Genomic DNA, 23,160 nt, shown 5'->3' with positions numbered 1-23,160 from the left:
ATTCAAGCCCAGTGACCTTCTCAATTGCAGAAGATGAAGAACATCATGTAACCACAAAAGAGCCACACTAAGGGGTCAGATGATGCTAAACCACAACAAACAACAAACTCTGCTTTCATAGGAAGCCCTAATAAGTCCACTATCTCAGTAGCCAAACATGGATGCTCAAGACTGGATTTGCACTTCTGTTCAGGTATTGGTGTCTTCTCCTGTCAGTAGGCATTGGGGGGCTGATTTTACCTTCAGGGTTCCCCTGTTCTGTTGCTTGGTCTGCACTGAGTACTCACACTTCAACTATTTAGAACAGATGAATAAATCAGCCAATACATAAACCAGTGGGTATTTATTCTCTATGTATGTTTCAATGAATCATCAATGCATATACTGTAATTTGACTAAGGTTTGAGATATCAAAGCCTTATTCAAATAAAATCCATTGTATCTTGATCTTTACATCTGTCGAAGCAATAGAAAACACTCTGTGTCACATGTTTCTTCTTTATCAGAATAAGCTTTTTTCTTCACTTAGAATGTACAGATTATTTGGTATTGTTGTTTATATTATAATATTTTTTTTACATATTCAAGGTAGATAGTGATTTCTTAATTTTCAATAGAAGTGAGATGCATTGGCAAATAAAGGATCACTGAATTTTCTTCTACACATGGGATGTTTTGAGTGAACTTTGCTAGTCAACTGTATGGCCAAGCAGATAAACTGAACAAACAAATGATTTATTGTGATTATCCCATGTCAGGTGTTTCTTCTCTAGCCTTTTACTGTCCTGTTGTTTTTGTTGTTGTTGTTCAAAATTTTGTAAAGTTGCAAAATTCCTTGACATATACAATTACCTTTTGAGATTGTTTGGTGTATTGGAAACAGAGAAATGTATTATTTATTTATGAATTAGGGATAGACAGTATTTGCATAATTTCGAAGTCTAGTCTTATTTTTAAGTTATTTTAACTTTATTTACTGCTCACAGCAGGAACACTTGGAAACAGAAACAGCAAACTCTAGTAGTTTTTAGATGCCATTTATCCGCGCGCACGTGCGCGCGCGCGCGCGCGCGTACACACACACACACACACATTTGTCCTGGAAAAACAAGACTGCAAAAGAATAAAATTAAAGTTTGCTTACTGCTCCCCCTAAGTCTGAGGAAAAATCCATACTTTAATTTGTTACTGCAATGGTGAATATTTCCTACGTATCAGGACAGACTATAGGATATCTAAAACATGAAGTACAATTTTTCACTTGAGGAAAAAAATTGATTCTTTTATTCTGTGAATTTGTACTTGCTGTTTTTCTTTAGGATGTCATTGAAAGGTCTAATTGTAGTATATGTTTCTTTGATGAGGACTTGGGATTTCATTAGACAAGATCCCAGGTGGGTTGTCAAGTGTGTTATTAGCTATGCTTTGACTAAGGAGGCAAGGAGGCAGGTAGAGAACAATTGTAAGTGTTCACGGAGTTCTAACAAGAAAAGCTATTTACTAGCAGTCCTTTTCTTGGTTAAGAATGCCTGAAAGGAGCCATTTATCAATGGTGAAAATCTGAGTTCTAAGTTTAAAGCCATAAAATGGTTAAAATATACACACCTGTGAGAACTTCCATTTTGGGTTTGTAAGGAGGCTGTGCTAAGACCTTCTGTCCTTGCAGTGTTCTATTACTGAGCATTGCTTTGAACTGTTCCCTAAGTAGGAGAGGGGCCCACCAGCATCCTATGCCGTTGAAGCAGCACTGTACATATACTTCCCTTGACCTGGCCTCAACCCTAGGTCCTGCACATACTTTGTTCTTGACTCAGAATCTATCCCAAACAGTGCTCACACATAGCACCCTTTACTCTATCAATCCCAAAGACTGCACACACTGCCCTGATTCAGTGTCAACCCCAGGCCTTGTATACCCACTGCCCTGGACTCAGAGCCAATACTAAACACTGCATACACACTACCATTGACTCAAAGTCAGTCACAAACACTGCACATATATTGCTTATGACTCAGCATCAACCCTAGGCCCCATGTATACATTTTCAATGATTCACATCAACACCAATGCCTGTTTACACATTAACGTTAACTTAGAGTCAACCCTCAGTACTGCACCCACATTGCCCAGGGCTCAGAGTCAATCCCAGGTATTCCAAATACATTGCCAAAGAGTAAACCCCTTGTAACCCCTTGACCAAGAGTAACACTACACACACATTGGCCTTATCTCACTGCAGCCCTGAATACACACTAAGCATGACTGAGCATTAGCTCTAAGCACTACATATACTATATACACATGACTCATGACTCAAGTCAACCTTAAGCACGGCAAAAACACTACCATGACTAAAAGTCAAGCCCAAACACAGCACTCTCATTAACCTTCTTCGACTTAGTATTAATTAACTCTTATCATTGTACACACACATTACCTGTGACTCAGCATCAACTCATGGACTACACACACATTATTGTGACTTAGAGTCGACAGAAGGCACATGAACTATGCTTGCTTTCCTTAATTTTACATAAGGCCAGTCCTCACCTTTTGCTTATAAAGCTCTGTTTGTTTACTGGTCTTTTCCTCTCCCTCCCACCAATTTCCTTTGAGGATTGACCTTCCATCTCATTTGAGTTATTTTGATGATAATGTTTCCTTTAAGATGATTATTTGTTTAAAGTTCAAGCTAATAAAAATAACTTATCCCATTAAAAATATTCCAGAGACAAGAACAACATTGCAGGATGTTAATTGCTCACGTTACCACCCATCCATGAAACATATGCCGAAAATGCTCTGAAAGGCTCCAGAATGTCTCTTGTAGCTATAAATCTTTTACAGGTATGATTATGTGAGAACAAAAATACAGAAAGTGCATCCAACAGCTGGACTCAGATGGTTGACTCAAGGAAAGATATGAAATTAGATTTAAATGAACTTAATTAAAAGGAGGAGGCGCACCCAATTTAATATGGGATTTAATTCATCACATCCTCAGTCCAGTTTCTTCCAGCTGCAGAGGAACAATGTGCCCTGTGCGCTGAAGCTAGACAAGCCTCTGATGAAGTGTGAAAGAATGACCACACAGCCACAGCCACACAGTGTGTGCTCTCTTCTCTCTCTGCTTCTCTAGTAACACCGAATACACAGTTGTTTTAAAAAGACAGGGCCAGCCAGGAAACTGAACTTGGAAGCAAATCTGTGTCAATTGTTTCCACTACTTGGCATTCAATTGTACACATTTCGTCACTTAAAGATGGCAATTAGTAAATCTGACTTTTCATGTAATGGTAGCTGAGGAAAATATCAATATACAATGTGAGGAGGGAGGCAGGGGAGGGAGGGGGAGGATGGGGGAGGGAGAAAGGAATGTAGGACAGGAAGGGAGAGGAGAGGAGAAAGGAGGGAGGTGTCAATTCCCTTGTCTTCTGGTTTTCAGTCTCAAAGGAAAGAAGCAAAAACAAACAAACAAACAAACGGCCTCTTTTTAGAGTTATTGTTTATCAGCCATGTTCTTTTTTTCCAATTTTCAATTGTCTGAAACACATTTCTGCCTCTGTGCTATGGAAGGCAGATTAATAAAATCATACAGCAAGGAATGACATGTTCATAATTATACACACAAAAAAGAGTTTCATTGTGTTAAATTTTAGGTGATCAACAGATTCTGGAATGCACACAAAATTAGGTGCCAACTTTGTCCCTTGTCAGTCTTATGTACCTAGACATTGGTAAGCATTTGAGTTATGAAAGCTACAGGCCACCAACTACACAGGCTCCCGCTATCTCATCTTTCACATCAAGCCCATACAAATTTATTTAGATTTGCCATCCATGTCATTGCCACCTTTCCTTCAGATCCTCAACATCCACGAAGGGCCTGACCACCTCTGCATCCCAGCCAGGACACAAACACAGTGTACAAAGAAGGATGAAAGAAATTAAGGCAGCAAATGCTTCTATAAGAAGATGGTACAAGCAGACAAGGTGGCCAGAAAGAAACACAAAGATGTGAAGTCATGTTATAAATTGAAGCAAAGACTTAGGAATGGATGATGAAAAGCACTAAATTTCATTTAATGAAAGCTCACTGCTTACAAGGGCTCCACATCCTCAGGTCAGGGCAGTAAAACTCAGCAACCATATAAGAAACAGAGAGTCACACAGCACTCTGTAGCTTGCACAGCACTGTTTAGGTGGTCAGCAACAAAGTCAAAATATCTAGATGCCACACCCACACCCTTTCCTCTATGGAACATTATCTCTGACATATCAGGGATGGACAACCATACTGAGAGACATTCAGAAATGTAACAAGGTTGAATCCTGCCTTGGACTGGGGTCAGAAAATAAACCAGGAGAGCAGGTATAGTGAGTAAACTCAACTGTTAGCTCATTGATCGACACCATGAACTCTTTATTGACTCATGGTGTTTATCCCCCAGAAGTGCTACACTTCAAGATCCCTGAAGAGCCTCTGCACCGTAAAAGAAGAGGGCAGACAGCTATCTAAGGTTTTACACCAACCCCAATTGCCAAAGTCACTAATCGTGATACTCATTCTTTTTATTTTTTTATTTTATTGCTTTTTTTGTTTTATTTTGTTTTGTTTTAGCTTTAGAGAACTCAATAACTGGCTTAAAGGCAAAAGAGAAAACCATTTTGCTTTCTATATGCAGTGGGTTTGAGACTATACATTGAATTTGAACTCATATTTCAGTCCTATAAACTGACTGTCTGAAGGTAGTGCCCCCAACACCTATGAAGGAAGAATGACCATCTCTTCTAAAACAATGTTGTTTTTGTCTCAAGGGGAAGGTAGAACACATACAAGTTATTGATGGCAAGGTTGCAATTTTCAGCTCAGGTGTGCAAGTAGAGACCATCAGATAGAAGAGTCTTCACTGCAGCTGACAAGCACATCTCTCCACTTGTGTTGGAACCATACCAAGGGTGAGTAAAGCCTTGGGATATCTAAGATAAGGAAATGCACAGAACAAGGCAGGGTACTACTTCAAGCTAGAAGTGAAGAGGTGCAGCAAGAAGTTATGCAGTTTTATCTATTAGTGATGAGCCAGATGTGACCATCATGACAATGTTTCTACTGATGTAGGAGACTAAAGGGACCTGTAGTGAGAAAGAAATCACTGGCCTTTATAAGGAAGCACAACATAGAAGTGCTTGCTCAGTGGGAGACCTCAGAGCAGAAGACCCTGGTTGGTTACAAGTCAAGAGAGCATTTGTGTATTCAAGTCAAACTGCTCTTCAGTAGGACAAGTGTCTCCTCAATAAGCAAGTGCTCGCCTCAAAATTCTTCATGTTCTTAAGACCTTTTATGTCACCACTCCTGAATGGAATAGGTGACCTCATTCCTCCTCTTTACCCTGAGGTTCGCCACTACTCTGTTCTGGGCTGGAAGTCTTTCATGATCTTCTACAGGTAAGTCATCCATCGTGTTAGCCTAGGCCTTCTCTCTTCTCTTTTCTCTGTATCACAGCTTCATTCACTCTTGGTTCTGTCCTAGCCCCCAGACCTGAAAGCCTTTGGTAGAACCCTCTGGGGTTCAGAGCAGTTAACCCCAAATCTGTTCACTCTCACACTCTAGATACTTCATTTTGACCTCTCTGCACTAGCTGAAACCCAATTGTTACAATGAGGATCAATTCCACTGAAACTCTTACAGGAGAAAATGTTAGCTCCCCTGGACCTCTCTTATCAAGTAGCCTAACTGCACTCTACATTTCCTCTTGGTCAGTTACGACTGGACCCTGACATTTTTCTCTTCTACAACACCAGCAGTTACTCTCATATCGTCAGGCTACACTACCCCATAGGTCTCATATCGTCAGGCTACACTACCCCATAGGTCTCATATTGTCAGGCTACCCCAAAGGTCTCTTGGCACCGCTTCTACTATTCTAGTCCTTACTCATTGAAAATCCTAGTTCAGGCTCCCCTGCATTCTCTGTGATGCAGATTCTATTCAAATTTTGCTCATTTTCCTATGTAATGTCCACTCCTTATGATGTTCTGACATTTTAGTTTCTGGACTTCTTTTTGAGTGTGGTTTACTGTCCTCTTTCTTTGGCCATTCACTTTCATAGTCACATTTGCATTTCAAGATTATCAGTAACTAAAACCCTAAAAAATCTCAACTTAACAAAACTTCATTTTATAATCAATATTCCTTTTATTCTGATCACAATCACCTAAGCCCTTTAACTGTAGTTTTCATTTAGAACTTAGACTTCATCATTTCTGTATCATTACCATATCATTCTTCCATGACAGTCTTCCATCCTCCTTCTGATGTCATTGTAGCTCCCTGACCCCTAACAAGTCATACAGGAGGCCACACTCTACCTGGGCTGGGGAAGCCTAATATGTCAGATCCATGACAGAAAAGCAAGATAGAACTTGTACTATCATTACCTGAGTGCCCACCTACTCTTACATGCCCTGTTTCTAAAAAGTCCTTCACTATCCTTTTCAAAGCCAGGTTCTCTACCTAGACACAGATTTCTACCCATGACTTCTTACCAAAGCTGCAGAAGTAGCCCCCATGGTGATTTACCCAACAGTTATCATCTCTGCCTAAACCATGCTTTCTCTGCTAAAGTCTGAATACTTTGTATCTGTTCTTCCAGTTCATATGTTGACAGCCCAACCCCCAAGATGAGCGCTTTGGCCAATGAGTCATTTAGGGGTGATTAAATCATATCTGAGGATTTTCCTTCTTACACTGATCTAACCTGAACGGCCCCAAGTTGTTGATTTTGTAGTTGCTGTTTTGTTCTGTATTTAAATATGCTCAGCTTTCCTCCTCAGAGCCATTGGGCTTTCTGTTATCCTTGCTTGATACAGGCTTTGCTGGATATCTGACTGCTCTGGATCTTCTTGTCCTACAAGTCCTTCCTTCCTCTTTTAGGAGACAGCTATGTAGACCGGCTTTACTAGGCCGCTCTGTGGAAAGGTCAACTCCCTTCCTAAGACATCACTACCTCCTTCTCCATCTTTTGTCCTTCCCACTTATTTATACACATATATCTGACATATAGGAAACTAATAATGATATGTCTTATAGGTTTTAGATTTATTTAACCTTTTTCCCTATAAGACTTTTACCTGAATGGTTTATTCAGCCTTCCCCGTGTATAAAACAATAGCTTGCAAAATCCAGTTGATGACCAAAACACATTTGTTCAGTAAACAAGACAATAAAAACTAGATCTATGGAAAATGTAGAAAGATATAACAATTAGCTAAATATGCCTTTCATGTGGCCTAACATGTTGTTTTACTCTGAGACCTCCTTTTGGTAAAATAGGGTTTTAAGAAGAGTTTAAGGGTTTGAGAAGAGTTTAAAGTTATGATAGCTTCCCCAGTAATTTCTTGATAGTGTGCTAACATAGCTCAATGGATGGAACTAGAAAGTGTCATCCTGAGTGAGGTAACCCAGTCACAAAAGAATGCACATGGTATGCACTCACTAATAAGCGGATGCTAGTCCAAAAGTTCAAAATAAACAAGTTACAATTCACTCAGCTCAAGAAGGAGGAGGACTTAAGTGAGGGCGCTTTGGTTCTTTTGAGAAAGGGAACATAATACACACAGGAGCAATAAAGGAGGCAATGTGTAGAGCAGAGTCTGAAGTAAAGGCCACCCAGCGACTGCCCTACCTGGGGATTCGTCATATAAACAGTCACCAACCCCCCACACTACAATAAGAAGCGTGTACCAAAAGGAGCATGGCATGGCTGTCTCCAGAGGGGTCCTGCCAGAGCCTTACAAACACAGAGGCAGAAACTAGCAACCTACTATTGGACTGGGTGTGGGGTCCCCAATAGAGGAGCTGGAGGGTGGTCTGGAGGAACTGAAGGAGTTTACAGCCCCATGGGAAGAACCATGACTTCAGAGACCCAGACACCCCAAGACTCCCAGGGACCGAACCATCAACCAAGGGGTACACATGGTTCCAGCCAAAAATGTGGCAGAGGAATGCCTTGTTGGGCATCAGTGGGAGGAGTGGTCTTTGGTCAGGTAAAGGCTCAATAGAGGCCCCAACAAAGGGAAACGAATGGGGGGTGGGGTAGGGGGGAGGTGGGAGTGTGTTGGGGGAAGGGGCATATACATGGAGGCAGGGGGTGGGAGGAGGGGTTGGGAATCTTTAGGGAGGGGGGCTTTTGGGAGGGGGGAAATTGGGAAAGGTTTTACCATTGCCAATGTAAATGAAGAAGATAATTTAAAAAAGAAAAGAATAGCACTACAAATCAAAACCAACCTGTGAACAACTTTAAAGTTACTGCTTTATCTTGGCAGAAATTACATATTGGATATAGCTGACATTTTTTGGTAATCTCTAAAAGCTTCACTTTTAATATGATCTTTTTATTCCTTTCTAAAGCATATTCTCTCTTGTCCTCTCCCTCTTTCATATACATGCACAAATATGTAGAGTCTAAAAGGAAAGTTCATACCACCTTGTAAGGAGTCTAAGCAAGTCTTTCTGGCTGTTACAGTTTGGTTAAATAGTGCATGTTTCTGAGCTTACCTTGACCATTGCATTTCCAAACAAATAAATATTATAGTGTAAAGCTCATATAAAATGTTTTCCAGTAACATATTTTTATAATGTAGTTTTAGAAATTTAATTAGAAATCTTTCAGATGGTGGATAAGACAAGAGATATTATTTAAAAGCCTTTCTTCCCTCTTCTTTTAATTTAGTAGCATACTTCACAATACAGAGATTGCTTTTGATCAGAGGGTCTCAATCTGAAGAATTTTCCATCAGTCACTTTGGTTTTATGTCATCTTTCCAGATACAAAATGTGAGGAGGAGGAGGAGGAGGAGGGGGAAGGGGAAGGGGAAGGGGAAGGGGAAGGGGAAGGGGAAGGAGAAGGAGGAGGAGGAGGAGGAGGAGGAGGAGGAGGAGGAGGAGGAGGAGGAGAAGGAGAAGGAGAAGGAGAAGGAGAAGGAGAAGGAGACGGAGACGGAGACGGAGAAGGAGAAGGAGAAGGAGAAGGAGAAGGAGAAGGAGAAGGAGAAGAAGAAGAAGAAGAAGAAGCTGCTTCATTCTTGACTTTATTAGACCAGTAAAAAGAATCCAAGTAATATCTGGGGCTTTTGAAGAAATGGTTGCTTTCTTGTTCTTTCTCTAGCCATTCTGATCAGCCGCAAATTAAATATGGGCTACTGGAACAGAAAAATTAACTGTTTTCTGGACCTTCTTTGAAATGTCAATGAAAATAGCTGAGGCTTTAGAGATAAACTGTGCTTCTCCTACGTTGTCTTCCTTTACTCTAGAGCCTGGACTTGGGAAGGGCCCTTGAGGATGCCAGAAACCTTCCCATCGCGTCCTCCCTGACCTCTCACCTCTACTTTGAGTGTACAGAATAAAAACCAATTACTGGGAAGAAAAAAATGTTAGTTGAGTTGGAAACACTATAAATAAAAGTACCACATCAGCCAAATTCCAAGAAACTTGACTCACTGAGTTTTTAGTACTATGATTGGCCATGATGATGATAATCATGGCATCAATTTTCTGGCTAATCTGGTTAGTTACAGTCACATGGAAATTTGGGTACTGTATCACAGGACAACATTTCCTTGCACATCATTCATACAATTTTCACTGGTTGTTCCTATAGATTAGCTTCAGAGTTGTGTGAGCCAAAGTAATTATTGCTATGGGGAAGAATGGGCTATAGCCAGAATTTAAGAAAAGATTAGTAGCTTGCTTTAATTAGAAAAAGTCTTATAAATGAAGGTAGATTTGAATATTTATAAAAGCAAAGGGAGGCTTTCATGTGTTTAGGGGTTTCAGATGGGGAAGGGTACCATTCTGTAGGATGGTACTACACGTAGGTAAACATATTTACAATGGAGACCCTGGGAAAATGTACAAGTTTAATTCCTTCAAATGGAAATGGATGATATTACTGGCTGGTATTTCCTATGTCAGCCAATTTTTCTGACCCATATCCATTATGTTAACGTTCTTTTCTAGCACACTGGATTAAAATCTGGACCATTTGTGCTTAACTTCATCCATTATTCATAGACCTTGATTGCTTCTGACATTAGTATATGAATGAGGAGGTCTAGAAGATATTCCATGCCTTGTGTAATTATTGAGATTTCCTGTTTATCATTTAGGTACGTTTTCTAACAATTGCAACTTTATTGCTTAAGGATATATGCTCAACAATTCTTTGCAGAGACAAACAGTAAAGTGTGCTTAGGCAAATTGTGTTTTTTGACCCAACATCAGCCCCCAATTCATATTGATTATCTTCAGCATCAGTAATGAAATGGAGTCCGAGAGTAAACTCTGGGCTTGGTGGGGGTGTTGTTTGTCTTACGGAGCAAACACTTGAAGGAGAATTTATGGAAGCAGAGGGCTGTGGGTCAATAGCTTTAAAAAAAAAAAAGCCCTTAAATGTAAACAGACAGAGTACTTTTTGAGCTGTGAAGGAGACAAGAAAGGAGACTGATGGGGTGGGGACGATGGGAAGCAGGAAGACAACTGAAGATTGGCTTTGGAAAATGGTCCACATCTGAAAGGAATTAGGGATGTGGGTCTGAGAGAGGCCAGTTCTTGTGGAACATCAACCCTTGAGACCCCTGTCTCTCCAGTTCCTGACAGGGACTGCACAGAAATTATTTTCCTCAAAGTCTCCCACGTTCTCTTCTTAGCTGTAATTCTAGAACTCTAAAATTGGAATCAGTGCATTGAACACAAGGGACAGTTCACAAATAATTGAGGGATAGATAGAGTGATTGGCTTTTGTCACTATCATAAGTCAATGAGGGAAGTCAGGAGTTTTGATCTCAGAGCAACTGCAAGCATTTGTTGAATGCTAAGCTACAGCCAGCCTGATGAAGGTGCACTTCTACCACAGCTCAGTCTTACCAAGTGTCTTTAATGACAGTCAAGTTTCCATGGCTAAATTCCAAGTGGTAATTTTAATCTCCACAAACTCTTTTGTTTATATTTTCAGGAAATTCTTCAAATTTCAAAGCAAAATTAATATTAATCATAGTTTTATAAATTAATATCTAAATCTCAACATTTAAAGAATATATAAAATCCAGAAGCAAGGAAGTAAAAATATCTCTTCAGCTAAGTCATACAACTTTTCAGGATTTGGGTAGAGGCCTGCAGATTCCAAGGTCATGTTTCTCCTCCTGTCCTCAGCATATAGACAGCCTTTCTCAAACAAATCTGTCTTGTTAACAGTGTCCTTAAATCACAGATAAGCAACAGGAAGGTGTTGCCCTTGATTTTCCGGAAAGATAGAAGCTCTAGGTTACATTCAGAGAAACTTCCCCACATCCTTATACAAATCTTTAGTATAATATTTGGAACATCCTTTAAAGGTCCTCTTTCTTAATAAGGAAAAAACAGCCCAGAGCTCAGGTGAGGCTTATGGTTCCATTGAGGCCAATATATTCTGTCTGTATGTGTCTGTCTGTCTGTCTGTCTCTGTCTCTGTCTCTATCTCTGTCTCTGTCTCTGTCTCTGTCTCTCTCTCTCTCTCTCTCTCTCTCTCTGTGTGTATGTAAGTGAGTGTGTCTCTGTGTCTCTCTGTGTATGTAAGTGAGTGTGTCTCTGTGTCTCTGTGTGTGTGTGTGAGTCTCTGTGTCTGTCTCTATGTATGAGTGTGTAAGTGTGTGTGTGTGTGTGTGTGTGTGTGTGTATGTTCCTCCACTCCACCCTCATTGTACTGCTTGCCCTTTCAAATTCTAGAAAATCTGTTCTGGTTAATTTCTGGCTTTTCCAGTATCTAAGAAATTGTTTGGGTATATGTGTGTTTAGTTAAAACTTTATTATAAGGAATTTGTGAATAAAAAACATCATGGACTGGAATCAACCAGACCCAAAGTCCATCCCTCTCAAGTGAAGCACTATTAGGTAAGAACAGCTATTGTGAAGCTTCAGAGCTTCAAGTTAGACTTTACATCTACTGTGGGAATATGTTTGGTGGAAGATAAGTGTACAAGAATATATTAAAACATATCTGCAGTTTAATGGCACTGCAATGAAAAAGTTTACATAAGTTCTACATCTAGATAAGGAAATCCTGACTCATGCATTGGAAAAACAAAGGTTTGGCTATAGCTTCTAGGAAGCACAGCTAATGCATTGAATAAAATATGAAAGGCATTTTTTTTTTTGAGACAGAGTTTCTCTGTGTAGCCCTGGCTGTCCTGGAACTCACTCTGTAGACCAGGCTGGCCTCTAACTCAGAAATCTGGAAAGGCAATTTTTAAAAAAGAAAATTCAAAAGGACCCCATGACAATCAGATGCAAGTCATCATAATGGAAGCAGGCGAGATACCCCAGGGCCTGTGCCATCAAACACGGTGTAACTGAATTCTGCCCCCGGATCCCCCATGATGGAAGGAAGAACTGACTCCAAGAAATGGTTCACTTTCTTTTCTCATAAGGGCTGACACATAAATACATACATACCTACAGTGACTGACTGACTGACTAACCAACTAACTAAGTAACTATAAAAAATGTTATGTGACACTTTGGCCAGTCCTGGTTTCAGTTTAAATAACACATCTTCTAGCTTCCAGCATTTTCAATGTCAATTTCTTTCATTATTCACAAGCACTTTTTAAGAACACAAGTATTAAAGCAAAGTTAATGTAACAATATAACCAAGTAAAGTAGCAGACAATTTGAAAAGAACATAGTTAGAAGCTAAATACATCAAATTCATCATTTCTAAATTCACAAATACAAAATCACTCCTGTTATATAAAGAATATCCAATGAAATTGCAGAGAGTCACAATCTGGTCAATGTACCATGGACACACTGTTAGGCTTCAGTAAAATGAGGACTTAGAAGAACACGGGACCTATTTTAAGACAGTACTCTTCAGAGAACCAGATGTGCTGAGGATAGCCACACACCGTGGAGATAGATCAGTCTCAACTCGAAGTGAATGAGAAGCAGGCATTATTTCTAAATTTAACCTATTAACTTCAACAACTCAAAACCCCACAAATTCACTAATGTCTTGATGATGTGATTGTACTTGAAGTGTGTTGACCACTCCCTGGTGCAATGCCTACTTTATATTAGAATGTATACAGATACTGTGACTCCTTCTACAAAAGTTGTAAATATTTAGTTGCTGATGGTTTCAGCATTTATTCCTTGGCATCAGATCTAAGAGTGTATATGTATGTGTATTCACATACATGTAAACACACAGACATAGGAGCAAAAAATTTCTATTTTTAAAACCATGTTCAATAACATGATGTGTGCTAATCTGCTGGTATCTTCGATGTTATAACAATGTTTTGAAGTCACAGCACACAGATGGGCCTCTCCTGGCAGCACGTGTCCAGCATGGAGGCCACGCCACCAGCGCCAGATAGTCTTTTTACTATGCGATCACTTAATTAACTACAGATTTCATTCCCTCACAACCCAATCTCAAGACTCATGCTAAAGCTGTTACTGCCCCCTACAGAACTTAAAATAGCCACTCCCTTTTTTCTCCCACTAACACACTTTGAGCTCTGATGACTAATATTTCATCTCAGTAGAAACAGCTCACTGTAGGAGGTGAAAACCATGTCTCCTTCTTGGTCCAGCTGTACTACTTAAGGAACTACAGATATGACTTAAGTTCTCTCTTTTAATTCAGTATAACCATACTATGGTTTGATGTTTAAGGATTAATTATGGGTTTCTCTTGCATTTTCTTTAGTTTGGGTAAGATAATTTACTGGAAAACATATAGATCGAAACACATTTACCTAAACAATTTCATTTTGCATCTGGTACAAAAATTTAGAGCTCTGTAACATTTTCTGTGTTTTGTTATTATATCTTTAAATCTTACCGCTGCAAGCAAATGTGAAAATCCTTAAATTGCTGGCCTCCGAGTTCCCATGTCAACTGGCATCTGCTCAGGTTGGAGATCCTGCCAAAAGTCAAAGAAAAACATTTATGAGACAGAGCTTGATGGCTGATTATTTAATCCTGTGTGTCCAGCACTGCCAGAAAGCGTGGGTTTTGAATGCCTGCTGCTACTTTAATAATAAGCCCTCTTACACCCAGCTGAATGCAATGCACCAATGGATGCTTCCCCCTGCTCTAATAAGAGACTGATTATTGATCTTCACCTAGATGTTCCCATTGAGATCAGGCATTCATGAATACAAACAGAAGAGAAAAATGGCACACTGCATAATTAGCTTTAATAAATAGGGGCATAATTTCTATAAAGAAAATAGTGGCCAATCTAATTTTAATGAGGGCAAGAAGGCTTTTGCTGAATATTTTGTAAGAGGCATAGGGTCCCAAATATATTCAACAGTCAGAGTAAACAACAGTCTCCAAATTTTGTCTCTTCCCTTGGCATGAGCTTTGGAGGCTAGGGTAGACCACCTTTCTCTAACCACACTATTGGGATAGACAAATATGAACACAGAAATGTACACACTGAAATGAAAGGAAGGTGAATCTTTTGGACAAAGTGCAAAAAACTTTAAGATAACATGGTGATAACTAATTAAATTAATATTTAATCAGCTCATCTAACCAGAGATACCTTAAATCCAAAAAGGATGGCTCAGAGCCTGGAGATATAGCTCAGGGGGTAAAGTGCCTTCTAGAGAAGCGGGGGTGGGGGGGTGGGGTGGGGGGAGGGGGGAGGAAGGGCCAATGTGTTCAATCCCGAGGCCCCACAGAAAGGCTGTGCATGGCATAAGTCTGCAACATTGGTGAAGGAGAAAGGAACAGAAAGACGTATCCAACATCCTAGCCAATATGTGAGCATTAGGTCCAGTGAGGAGACCATGATGGTCTACACACACACACACACACACACACACAATTCATTGGATCATACTTGAGAGACTCTGGGGTCTCTCAGCTCTTCTCTGGTGTTTCAAGTCATTTCCTGATTAGAGGGCACAGAACTGGATTGAATCCAAGTTATCTATATATTTGCTCTGAGGTAACAGATATGAGTTCCCTTATTTTTCACAGATGACATAAGTACATAATACATACATATATATTCATATACCATCTGAGATATTTTAAAATTAGAACATATAGTGCTTAGCCCCTCTGATATAGGTTTGTGTTTTAGAAGCATATGACATGATAGATTTTTGATGGAAAAAGAAGACATCAGCCTTATATTTACCATCTGTTGATTTTTTTAAATAAATACATATACTTGATTTTTTAAAGTAAAAAAAATATGGACCAATATTAAGAATGAAAGTTTTTACTTAAAAATTTGGAAGAGTTCTAGAGCCTTCCTTCCAAAAGATCCTTAATCAGGGATGTGGGATGGCTACAGGAAGAGGCCATCCTGTTGTGTCTCACTCAGAGCCAGTTCATGACTAAGCAGTGAGGTCACGTTGAGATGCAGTTCGTGAGAAAGTCCTTTTCAGTGAAGCTGCCACCTTGTGTTTGCTGGTTCTGCTAGCACAAGCTGAGCTCTAAATTTAGTAGGAGAGCTGGTTAGAAGGCATCAACTGTGGCACTTCAAAGGGAAACTGACTTAAACCTCTGCCATCAACAAGATAGGGAGAGTCTGTGTGGGTGACGGGATTGCTTCATGCTTGTTTCAGTTGTGTATTGAATAAATGATATTATAAAATCCAGGAAGCAGACTCCAGCACATACACATACTGTCATTATTTAGCCAAAACCTTGAGTAACAGTGTTTTGCACAAGGGTCTTTAATCTTCTCTTCCTCAAAGAGGAGGTAAAGCCTATGTGTTTATTCCTTTGATGAATGTGCCATTCTATCTCATCCCCACACCAGAACATGCAACTTCTCACCAGACTTTTAAGTGGATTCTCCTTCACAAGTGTTATCAATCTGTGGCCGACCTTGGTGCACTAGCTGCAACCTTGTTTCTGCTTGCACTACACAGCAGCCTTAGACACATGCCGTCAATCTATGTCCACACCCGTCCTTCCCTTCTATGAGATAAGCACACAGATCTAGAAAATTCTGAGCATACATTCAGCTCCAGCATCCTAGGAAATGCTGACACAGTGGGGATATATGGAGCTGGCCAGTAACTGTATCTTGGCATGTGCTCTTGGCTAATGTTATGTGACAGGAAGTGAAGTCCAGAGAGTCATGATGGTGTAGTTACTGCAAGATCAAAGGTTGAACTCAGAATTTCAACTCATATATCAATGCGCACTTCCATCTAACCAACAAGGTTTAACAGCTCTATTCCCAGCATAGACTTGCTCACTGACCAAGAAGTGTTCCTGGCAGGATTTTCTTTTTTTGGCTGACAGAGGAATACAGTGTGTCCTTTGGGGTTCTCTCACAGATTTTCTCAGGGTTAGAACATATGCACAGGTCCCTAGAGGTTTGTACTCCCACACGCACAGCTGTACAGCACACAAGGAAAAGCTATAGACAAGCTTAAAACATACTCAGTGATTATGAAACTACTCTTGGCTACCTTCGGATGTGTTCCGGGGACATTTCTATCACCAAAATATTACTAGTTTTTTTTTTTCTGGCTCCTACCTTGGACTCAGATATTAATGTTTTAAGTTCATCACAGATCCTCATTTACTTGTCCAAAGTTCAACACTTGGCGAGTACACCTTGCAAGAACAACAGACTCCCCTTGCTTTCCTGCAGAGTACAGCCTTATGGGAACCCAGGCGTGTATACTGGGAGTGAAAGGCAGCCTGAGAGACAGGCCCATGCTTCCTGAGTTGTCCTCCTTGGAGTTTTCAAACAGGTTAGAAGTCTACCTCTTCTCTTGGCATTAATCAGTTTATCCCAATCACGTTTGCCGTCTTTCCTTTTTTCTCCCATACCTTTCTTTCTTTTCAAACAGTTACTGCCCGCTAACAACTGCATCATGCTCCCCACACCTGCTCTCCTACAGACCCTAAGGATGTACAAAACAAACCTTTTGTTCATCTCATAGTGCTGAAAGTAGAATACATTTACATATCTATTGATGCTGGATGGTACAAATCAATTAGCTCAGCTTCATTTTATAGGCAAGAAGAAATTTATCCAAAAAGAAACCAATGAGTGTTTGGTTAAAAAAAAAAGTTGCAAATCAAAGGGAAGCCATGGTGGACAGAAATATTAGATTGTTGAGTCTGCTGCTCTTTTCAAGCCACTGTTAAAAAATTTATATGCATACACAATATATGTGTATATAATATATACAATGTATATATACATATACAATAATATACTATATTATTACCTCTAGTTCTCAGAAAATCTTACTTAGTAGATAAATTAATGTCCCTAAATTATTGACATATTAATTAATTCTCGGAAAGGATAAGTAACTAGTAAGGTCACTGTAATATGAGAAATGATATTAAAGGGTCACAGCATTGGGAAGGTCAGAACCACTGACCTAAGTCTATCTGAAATAACAATAATCCTCATAGTCTGTGGTAACTTTTTTTAACCTTAGCGGGTATCTTTACCTGTATTATTTTCAAGTACCACTAAATAGGATGCGACTATACTTTGGAAAATGGTAGGTATGTTGAAGTTTACTTTATTTTTTGGTAGTCTTTTTAAAGGAATGGCCAACAGAAGTATGGTTATATTCAGAGTAGACAGCATAACCTAATACAGATAGGAAATTTTTCCTCAGTATCCACTGTGGATTGATTCCAGCAGCACCTACAGGATATCCAACTCTGTGCATCTCAGGTCTCTCAGCTTTGATTAGAACTAATATATAATAACCTTCAGTGTACTGTAAACCATGTATAGGTTTAAAACTGTGCATAAAACAGTGCATTCTGTGCATAACTTATTTAATTGCATTGTTTGGAGAGTAAATACCATAGTCTACATGTACAGTAGAGAGGCGTGTTTTCCCCCATATTTTCAGGTGGTTGGAATGAGCCAAGAACCCATGTTCTTTGTTAGAACCCATGGATATGGAGAGACGACTGTATACGGTTAACAGTTAGCAGAAAGAAGACAATCAGCGCATCTATCTCCTCACTGAGAGTCACCTTTTATATGCTTTTGTGACTAAGAACATTTGAGCTGCCCTTTCAGCAAGTGCCAAACATGCAATATATGAAAATTAACCACTTTGGCCATGTTGTATATAAGGTGTCCAGCATTTCTTCCTCTGATTAACATTGCCCTCCCCTGACCTTCCTGACCTCACTCCCTAGCACTCTGCTCTCTGTAGCTGTTTGAAATGTTTAGATAGTTCATGTAATTGCACACGTGCCATATTTTACACTTTATGACACTTTCCACTTGATATATGTAAAGGTTCATCCATGAAGTTACAAATGAGCAAATTTCCTTAGTTTTAGGGCTAAATAATATTTATATGTAATGTGTGAAAATAAAAATAGCATATATGCACTCTTAATATACTTATCATCAGGATAGCTCAGATGGAAATGGCTGTGTCAATAATCTGGCTGCCTCAATTTGTCACCATCTTTGTTTCTGTATAAACTGTTTTCTTTCCTCAGTTTCTCTAATGGTTGATGAGGGCTACTTGCCTATAGATGTGAAATGTTGTATGTTACATATCAATAACATGGATACTAATTCAAACCTTTTTCTAATTCTATCCATGGGGTCATAAAACAGTGAATTAAGGGTTGCAGCTAGCAGAGGGCGGAAAGGAATGTCAAAGCACTTTCTTTTCAAAGAGCGTCTTCTCTCAAGGCTCCTTGCACAGGCTGACTGAGCCCGCACTTCTGAATCGGTTGCTGCAGGGCATGCGTCTCTGCATACATATGCATAATATCCTTTTCACACTTTGGAGCCAGCAGATGCTGCTTCTGCTTGGAAGGTGTTTGGTAATCCACTCAAATTCGTGAGGATTCATAACTCATTTATGCAAGCGTCACACCCCTCTAGATGACATTGCTTGCTCTAAAGAATGATTGAGAGAACCATGGATTGGGACCAAAAAATGACAATGCGCTGCCAGAAGGAGAGCAGCTGAGAGGAGGCCTCCAGCTAGATGAGGGGATGGCTCTAGGCAAAGGAAGAGCAGGGGCAGGCAAAGACCAAAGAGGCAAGAACTGTCCTGGTCTCAAGGATTAATTCTGTTACTATCAAGAAGACCCTAGGCATTTACTTGCTTTACGGGTAGGTGGATATATAACCCTATCCTGGACTCTCCACGCTAGGGAGAGCTGGGCCACAATGCAGCTATTTTGCATACTTGACCTCTACATATTTACTTAACCATTCAAGGTGGTAGAATATGGACAGTATATGTACAAACAAGGGCAAGGTAACTGAAGATGTGAGCCTGGCTCTCCTAAGGCAGTCTGTACTTGATTCTCTAATCAAATCCTTTACAATCAATTCTCAAATTTTTGGTTTCATAATACCAAGATCACAGCAGTTTCTCCTCCTCCCCTGAGGCTCCTAATAGTGTGTGGTGCCATGCATGCTTCTTAGAAGAAGGCCCAGCTTTTCACAATTATTCTGTCCCTGTTAGCCCTGGCCACAGGAACTCTTTCACCCCACAGTACTTTCCTTTTCCCATGTTTTGACCCTGTCTTCCCTTCTTCTAGAAAAGCTTCTCTCTTCCCTGTGGCAGGTTTTCGACATGACCTTTGCAGAAACAGCTGCTGTTTCACCAACAGGGTGAAGTCATTCTCATGATACCTTACACTTGCCTCGACCTGACCCACAACACCCTGCTCTGGAACTCTGTTCTACTCATTTCGACTCATACAAAATACAAATGTCTAGACAGTAAGAGCAATGCCTATAAAAGCACCTTTTAATCCAGAACACCGAGCAAAGTGCCTGGCTTATACTGGCTTTATAAATACATAGGCCTCGGAACAAAGAGCAGATGGTTAATTTCCATTTCACAGCATTTTAGCAAAGCAGCTGAGGGCCTTCCTCCTTGATGATACTGGGGAAGCCTCCCTAGAAGGTAGCAACTCAAGAGCACTGATTTGCCATCTTTAACCAACAACCATTCATCTTTGGCAATTGCTTTCTTTCTTTTTTAATTATTAATGGCACTGCTCTGGATTGCTCGAGTTTCCCTAGGTCACTGTGTTAAGGGTCTCTGATTTCTGATCCCACTGCCCTGGACTGAAATTTTGAGTAGTCTCCTGTTATAACCTTAGTTGGTAAAAGTTGAGAATCAAGCTGAAATTTAAGTCCTTCCTGGGTAAAAGGAACAGAACAAACACACATGTCCAACACACCTGTCCTGAAGAACAAGCTGATTGTGGCTGTGAGGATCACTCAAGGTTCTCCTGGAAGTGCAATACTAAATTTTGTACTTAACCCTCATTTCCTCCCAATTCTAGGCCTTCAGATTAGAGATCCCTCACAATGGATAGGGTTTTCCTGCCAGCATCATTTGGGGGAGATTCTCCACATTCTCCTAAAGAAGTGTTTCTTTTGTGAAGCATTGCTGTTATTATTAGAAGTGTGTTTTCTTTCTCCAGAGTTGTGTGGCACAAAGAAGTTATGGTGGTTTGAATGAGAATGGACCCTATAGGCTCATATACTTGAGTGGCTGTTTCCTAGTTGGTGGCACTCTATAGGAAGGATTAGAACGTGTGGCCTTGTTGGAGGAGGTGTGACACTGGGGGTGGTCACACCACGCAGCCCACCCTAGGCCCAGCTTCGCTGTCCTTTCTACTTCCTTATTGGCTCTCAGCACCAACTCCATCACCATGCCTTCCTGCCTGCTGCCAAGTTAAATGCATTCTTGTATAAGCTGCCTTGGTTATGGTTTCTCTTCACAGCAGCACAAGAGTAACTAAGACTGGAACTTAGAGCCACTTCTTGGATCCATGCTGAAAACATTGCTCTTATTCTCACAGCCATGATTCTAACTCGGGCCTTAAATTTCCAAGCCTAAGTGAGGTTGGTTCAGCCTTCATAGATGGCCTTCCTATTTAGTGGATTCTTCATATCACTATATTCTGTTTGCAAAGTCAACAATCATCTCACAGACTTCAGAAATGCAAGGTGACCGTGTGATAAAACCAGTAGCCAACTATCCTCAGAGAGCCTGCCAACCACATATGTCTCCACTTCCCAGGAGCATCATGATACCATGTCCCTTTCTCTATGCTTTTAACCATGGGAGGACAGGGAGGTGTCTTCTCTCTCCACTCCCACCCTCCCAACCCATGCAGATGAATTTGGATACACTCTCCAAAACATTCAGAACCCCTTGTCCTCACCTGCACCACCAGTGGGCCATGCTTAGCTCCAAAATCAAGTTCATCATATTTTATCACAAGTTGTTATTTTATGCATCTTTCTGATGTATCAGGGTGTGAATTCTCTAAAGATAACATTTCCCAATGAATTGTGTTCCTCCCCACGAAGTAGATATTGACAATTCTTTTTTGTTTAAACTGAGTTAAATTAGATTGACTAGACATGAACTCCCATTCACATTCCATGTTATTACCTTGTTGTTGCCAATCTAGGATGTGTGTAGGCTGGGTTTATGCAGTAATTGTGCTTTTTATACTTCTCCTCTGGACTCCTTCTTTTAAATCAGAGATTATACAATGACAGATTTTTCACAGTTAGAGGTCAAGTTAGTACAAAAGCTAGAAAGGCTGAGCAAATTCTCCAGCTACCACTGAGATATGAAAACAAGCCTTTTGTTAAAATGTTTTGTTTATTTCTATTCATGATATCTAAACTTCTTTAAGTGATCTACAAGAAGGTAGTGTCCAGTTCACTAAAACTACTTGGTCGAAGACTAGCCTGGACTAGTCTACAATGCATAACTGTGTTTCTCGAGATATCATAATAATCACATGCCCTTGTTCCTGCATGCCTGCCTCCTTGCTGGGGCACACTGATGCAGGCTGGCATTACTATCACACAGTCATTCCTGCCGAGGAAGAGCAGGCTGTTGCAGTAACAGGAATTGAGGTTTATGCCTTGATTTGATTATTTGTGCAATTATTGGACATTTATTGGCCCTTTGCCTTATGTTAAACAATACAACCTCATGTATAGGAAGAAAAAAAAAAACTTTGAAGCTTAAGGAAATCTCATCGGAAAGGGAAAAGATGGAACATGAACATGAACATGAATAAAACATGAAATAACAAATTGAAATTTTATATGCATATGGATGTAGAATGCTAGAGTATGTGGGTGAGTGCAGATAAGGGGTGACCTATACTATTTTATACTTCCATGGTGTGTGGAGAACTAAAAAGTACCTCACCATATCCATCTTAGTCAGGTATCTAACAGCCTCTAAGAATTCACTATTGCAGTTATGTGAGCAGGGACCACTCTCATCATGAGAATACACTGTGGTTTCCCAGTTGCACCCAACATGACCAACTCTCTGACATAGACCTTATGATATAGTGTGTAACTGGAAAGGGAACAGGGTAACACACATCCTAGAAGAACCTCAGAAAGAATGGTGCCACTTTGTGCTGTACATTAATGACATGCTCATGTGGCTGTTTAGATCCAAATTACTCCAGGCTACATATAGAGGACATCCCATTCTTGATCACAAAAGTCACATCCATAGCTGTTAGCAAATGAGTCTGTAGCTACCGTGCATTAATGTGATAAGAACCAAAGGACATTGCTCTAGAGAATGATCAGAACTTTTACTCATCAATTCATTTATCATTATTAATTTATGGGTTGTTTATATTCTGGGATCAGAGAAACAAGGACAAGAAATAGAAGTTATTTATGCTGAAGGGCCTGTACTCTAGTGGGAAAGATAGACTATTAGCAATAGAAATGAAGGACCACTAAACTGTGGGTTTTCAGTACACAGATACACAAACATCTAATTTTGCCTAAAAGATAAGAAATAACCTGAAAGAAGAAATAATTTGATGTGATTCCTATAGGATGAGTAGTTGTTAGCTTCTTTTCTTTTTCTTTGTTTCTTTCTTTTTGTTTCTTTCTTTCTTCCTTCCTTCCTTCCTTCCTTCCTTCCTTCCTTCCTTCCTTCCTTCCTTCCTTCCTTCCTTCTTTTCTTTCTTTCTTTTCTTTTCTTTCTTTCTTTCTTTCTTTCTTTCTTTCTTTCTTTCTTTCTTTCTTTCTTTCTTTCTTTCTCTCTCTTTCTTTGTTTCTTCTTCCTTCCTTTCTGTCAGTCTCTCTGTCTTTCTTTCCTTTTAT

The 23,160-nt window shown here is 40.0% G+C and overlaps 1 long non-coding RNA gene across 1 annotated transcript in view; it reads left to right on the top strand.

The window, feature by feature from the left end:
* The window catches only part of LOC127685833 (uncharacterized), a 258,463-nt gene that overhangs the window by 215,983 nt on the left and 19,320 nt on the right, over positions 1-23,160 (top strand). The window lies entirely within an intron of this gene.

The sequence above is a fragment of the Apodemus sylvaticus genome, chromosome 5 (assembly GCF_947179515.1).
Source record: "Apodemus sylvaticus chromosome 5, mApoSyl1.1, whole genome shotgun sequence".
Lineage (NCBI taxonomy): Eukaryota > Metazoa > Chordata > Mammalia > Rodentia > Muridae > Apodemus > Apodemus sylvaticus.
This window is presented reverse-complemented; position numbering and strand designations above follow the sequence as displayed.